Source organism: Lethenteron reissneri, chromosome 34 (genome assembly GCF_015708825.2).
Source record: "Lethenteron reissneri isolate LAM-NWPU_2019-01 chromosome 34, ASM1570882v1, whole genome shotgun sequence".
In the NCBI taxonomy this organism is placed as follows: Eukaryota; Metazoa; Chordata; class Hyperoartia; order Petromyzontiformes; family Petromyzontidae; genus Lethenteron; species Lethenteron reissneri.
Window position 1 is genome coordinate 2,198,819 of NC_083812.1, and position 6,000 is coordinate 2,204,818.

The following is a 6,000-nucleotide window of genomic DNA, read 5'->3' on the forward strand; positions in this document are numbered from 1 at the left end:
CTCCCGATGCAGTGGTCATCTTAGATGGCGAGCCAAAATCCGCTGCGAGGATGATCGGAGTGTGCGTGCTTTATGCTCTTGGACGAGATCAGCAAATTTGACCACTCAGCCCAAAAAGCTCACACGCAGTAAATGTCCTGAATTGTGTCGTGGGCGAGAAGGCGATAATTTATTTTGTTTGTTATACACATCACCTTTCGTGCTGTCACTTAACTCACTGTCTAGACGAATGGGTTGTGTGTATTGCGCGCGTTGTTGGTGTAAGAATGTTTAAACTCGCTCCGGCTTGCGGCGGCTCGAGCAACGACACTCACCACATGCGCAGCTCCTAGGAGGTGCAACCGACACGAACCCGAACCTACCACATCACACCTACGATTAGAGTGGTTTGCTACCTACGGTGCGAAAGAAGTTTAACATACAGTACATACATCACCCTAACCCTCACTGTTGACTCAACCCTGCCACTGATTAAAACTCTACATTATAATAACCTGAATGGAAATCTCACTTTACCACTAATTATAACTCAAACCCTAACCTTTAACCTCACCTAATCCTAACTCTACCCTTCAACACCACACTACCACCAATAATACGCCTAATACTAACCCTTTTCCTTACAGAACCCTAATCACAACCTTTAGTTTCACACAACCCCAGACCTAACTTTCAACCCCACCCAACCAATAATCACAAGCGTAAGCTTCAACCTCACCCTCCCCCAACTCTAACACCATGATATCCTTACCCCTAACAATAACTGTCACCCTACCCAGAACCCTAGGTCCAGTGGCGTAGTTATCAAGTGGACAGGCCGTACAAATGCACCGAATACCACAGGTCTGAATTGGGCCCCAATTAATTCATTGTACCAGGGTCCATTACATTCAAACTACACCAGTGCCTAACCCCCTGTCCTACCCCAAGTCCCAGTCCTAACTCTAACCCAGACTCGCCCCTTTAATCCTCATCCTTGCCATGAAACGCAAACCTTGGGTTTGCCAAATTTTCCGCCGTAGACCAAACCCACATATACGTCTCAATAAGCCTAGATCTGTCGAAACTGTGCAGAAAATGGTGATAAAGTTCAGCAAAATGCCACCACATCTCGGCACGAATCAGTTACTATGACCCGATCACAGGCGTCAATTTCCCAGGTTGTCTGGGCCAAACCCAGACACGTGGTAACCCCGACATTAACGCCGACGAAAAGCTAAATGTTGCAATGAATGCAGTTTAACGGGTAGGCTTTCGCGACCAATATTATTCATTCTAAAGTTGTTTTGGGTTAGAGCGGATACATATAAATGTGTCGTTAAACCTGCCTCCACCTGCCACAGCCAATTAGTAAGGTTTGTCACGTTAACCAAACGTGCCAATTAATGAGTCCAACACCGGAGTGTTGGAAAGTAAACTCCTAGTACTCGAATTGTAAATGTTGTAGTGAGTTTACTCTCCACCACACTGGTGTGCTATACCTGTAACGAATTGGCATATTTTGTTTACGTTAAAAACCTTACTGGTTGGCTGATGTCGGGTGGAGGTGGGTTTAACGACGCATTTATATTTACGCGATCTAACCAACAAAAATTACTTTAAGTTTGAATGCAGTTCTTGTCTAACGATTGTGTACGGTCCAGTGCCGATACCATCCAGTGAACATGGCTCGTGGAACTTCCCTTTGCAATTTCATTCAACTTTACAGTGATATTGCAACAATAATGATGACGACAAATAATACAATTGCCGTTGTATTTATCCAGGAGAGTCTCAGTGAGTCTCTGCACTGTTATTCAGGAGGCTCCTGCGTTGTGATGATTGGCCAATTTCATTTTGCGGAGTGTCTCGCTTCTTGTGGTAGGCAAGCAGAGGGCTTGGACAAACCTCACCACACAGACGAGGAGATAACTCTGGAAGGGTAGGTGCACGGACGCAATTTCTGTGCTGCCATCTTCATGAACACATATCAGTGTGAGCCACCAACCCTTGTCTTCAACATGCTGGATCACACGTGTGGCCCACCGCACCCAGATTAATTAACTACATGCAAGAATTACAGCACCCAGATTACACGGTGCACATTTTCGCGGTTGCGCTGTGTAGCTCTATGATGGGTTTTCGGGTTGTTACCGCATGTTGTTGTTTTTCGGAACGATGTCCGACGTTTTGCTGCACGTGCTGGGATCTTATTCAGGAACGGAACTAATGCCGTTCCTGGAGAAGCTCCCAGCACGTGGAACGAAACGTCGGACATCACGCCGAACAACACGACACGGTAACAACCCTAAACCCATCGAGCACCCAGGTGCTTTTCATCATCAATGGGGACGTCTAACGCAAACATTAAAAATGACCTTTATTATTTTTCATACAGAAATGATACCGTGTTTACATGTATACTGCATTTCAAAGATAATGACCTTAATATAACTTACCAATACATTCATTCGGAATATATTCATATGGCTCAGATAATAACAAAACAGTGACGTGTTTAGAAGTATAACTGTGTCTACAATTACAATTATGACTGTGATGGATGCGGTAATCTACATCCGAATATGCACAGGGGATCTGACAGAGTTTTTCTTTTTTAGTAACAGTGTAAAAACAGCTTCGGGCCATGAGCCCCAGACTATATGCTTCACTTTGTCGGTACCATCTGGGTGAGGTGTCATGACAGCAGTGGTTCCTAATTTTTTTGCTGTGGCCAATCACGGTGAATTGTGCGATAACTATTTGAAACGAGTACATGGGGTTATCGAGTAATTCACTCTGTATCGGCCGTAGTCATGAATCGGCGTGACTAACGATGTGCTTGCGACCTTAGGAGGTACCGATTTCTGCTCCAGCCCATCGACTGCTCAGCTCCGAATTCAATGAAATAAAAGGCTTGCAACCGGACGTACATGCGGAACTTGTGAAAGTGTTTACATCGCAAAATCAACGCTTTGTCAACATCGGAAAAAGTGTGCGTTTTTTGTAATTTAAAAAATAACTGTCTCAGCCTTGCTCATATGAACGTAGCTCAGCCAGGAGGATAAAGGGACAGTTTCACCTGCGACTGCGGAGCAAACCAAACCGTGGATCGCAAGGTCACCCTTCTGATCGCCCATCGAGGCCATTGAGTGGTGACACCAGGTCAGTGTTCTTTACACATTTGCAGACGGGGGCCACTTTGGCCAATAAGACATCGCCGGTGTGAACCCATTGGGGGGTTTGACAGCAGCACGGTGATATTGGGAGGAGGGGGGGGTGGCGTTGTCACGTGTTGTGTATTTGTCGGGGGGCCGCACGTCAGGGGCCGCACGAAAGGCCACCAGTGGCCTTCAGTCGCCCACGGGCCCTGGCAATGAAGGACGCTCCACCAGAGGGATTCACAGGCAATGCTGGTAAGCGGCCGTGGATTGATACATTTCGTTGCCTTTCGAAAATTCAGTGGATGTATCTCTGCGGTACCCCACGAAAGTGGAGGAGAAGGTTTGATGCCGATCTGCAGTTGACGACGCTCTCTTTAATGGTACGTGAGAATGCCTTCAAATCGCGGTCGATTTCTTCAGCGAAGAATAATTTCAAATTTGACACGTGTGGATTTTCATTACGGTTCAAGTGGCGCCTTTCTCAGCTAATTTCATGAGATTGTTTTTGCATAGCGACGCAATGGTAATGTGTCGTAGCATAGTACACCAGTATTGTAGACGACTTCTTTGAGTATATATCGACACACAAACCCACATTTCTCTAAACGAGCTCGCAAATTTAATTCCAAGAACAATTGAAATGTGTCAATGTAATGATGTGTTCAAGTTGCTTTGGTTAACTGTACTTTATTTTGTCCGTACACTGTTGACAAAGTGTCAGTGAATCGAAGCTTAGTGTGTATCGTAGAGTATTTTAATTTTCATTTTAAAATATGAAATATATATTTTCCAATATATATAGGTGACAAAAATATATATTTGAGAAACGTGTTAAAAGAGTGATTTGATATAAGCACATTGCGAAATACATTATCCAGCAAACATTCCAACGTTGGGTCGACGTTGGCATGTGATTGGAACCATTCGGCCCAGCGTTGACTCAGCATTCCATATTTACTCAGTATTTGTTCCATTGCAAAAGCTAGTATTTTTTTATAATCACACCATGAGCAGCAGCAGCACCAGCATCACCAGTTCAGTGGAATCATATTTACCAATGATATTGGTCAGCTGCAAGTACATTCAACTATAGATACGTTCACACGGCACGGAGCAGATCGCCAGACGTTGTGGCTTGTACATTTTGCCCGAAGGCAACAATGTCTTAAAATATATCTGGCCATTTCTGCTGACATTTTATTTTCGCCGATGACTGCGTCGTGGCCGGTATGGGAACCGAGAATGTTTTTTGTCTTTCCTTCCGATATTCGGAAGCCACTGGAGCAATGCACTTTTAAACCATCTACATTGAAAACGAATTTCTTTAGAACTGCTTGTTGTGTTTATTTCTAGATTTGAAGCTTTCGTGACTGCAGGGATTCATACTCTTTGTTTTTTTCGGTAAAGTCACTTTGTTGTTTAGTTTGTTGTCTCTCCGCCACGCCACCGATTAGCAAGGTTGGCTACATACGGTGCGAAAGAAGTTCAACACACATACGAATACTACACGTACATGTGAAGCGCTGGTGCAATGGTTAGCGTACTGCGATCTAAAACCGGCATGCAGAGTTCAACTCCGGGCCGTGGCTAAGCTCAGTCGTGAGTGAACCGCTCCTTCACCAACCCGGACTGGCCAGAGTGGAGATGTCTGGCCAAAAAATCTTCATAACCAACACAGCATGGTAGGGGAGGGGGGGCTTAATTTATCAGTAAATTGACTGAAGGATTTACGTGATTTCATTTCTTGACAGTGGCGGAGAAGTTAGAAAAGCTAAATACACACGAATGCTGCTGCTGCTTCATCTTCGTTTGACCTTATTGATTACCCCCATCGTGATGTATGGCATATGCCTAATACGCAACCGAAAATAACAACGTTATTGTGACTTTTATAATGACCGGAAAAGTGCATCAGCCTTTATTTTTACTTAGACGTATCCTTCATAATCCATTTTCCCGTTGGGCTGCGCTGATGTTGTAAAGGTCAAAGGTTGCAGCCCTGGAATTGCTCGCCAATGCTGGATGGGTATTGTGTGGCCTATACTCCCCGAACGCCGGCGAGACGTCTCGGCCGAGGTCGGGAGCACCCCACAACTTTACCCCGCCACACGTGATGATATGCCTATCATCGTGGACTAACGAATATACAATTGGCCCATATATATCTCAAATGAAAGTCCAGCGTTGTGAAATGCAATTAGCATAAATGAAACGACATATAAAAAATATTATTATTAACTATGATTTGGCCATTAATTGCTGCTGGATGGACAGTATCGGTAAGAAACTTTCCCCAACATTTCGATTTAAAGCTTTCGTGACTGCAGGGATTCATCTTCTTGGTTCTTTCGGTAAAGTCACGTTGAATGGAAATAATAAAATAATACAAATAAAACATAATAAAATAATTCTCACGACGTTTCGGCCACAACGCAAGCAGCCGTCCTCAGGTGAAGAACAGATCTATCGAGAAGACAGAGTCTGAATGACTCTGCCTTCTCGATAGACCTGATCTTATACGTGACTTTACCGAAAGAACCAAGAAGAAGATTTCCCCAACATTTCCGCTGCCGTGCTGGGAGTTGGAATCGTTACGAGAGGGAGCTCCGTGCAGCCTCGCTGGACGTGACGATCGCCAGCAGCTCCGCTCGGCCACCGCCGGCGTGTGCAGGTCGCGCCCCGCGGCAGTTGCAAACACAAACATCGTCCGCCTCTTCATTTCGCCGCCTTCGTAAATCTTCATGTTTTTTTTCTGACAAGAAGTCCACGTTCTGCATCCGCCCACCCCACCCACCCACCCCTCTCTGGATCCCCCCCCGCCGCCACCCCACCACACGCCCCCCACCCCAATGCCCTG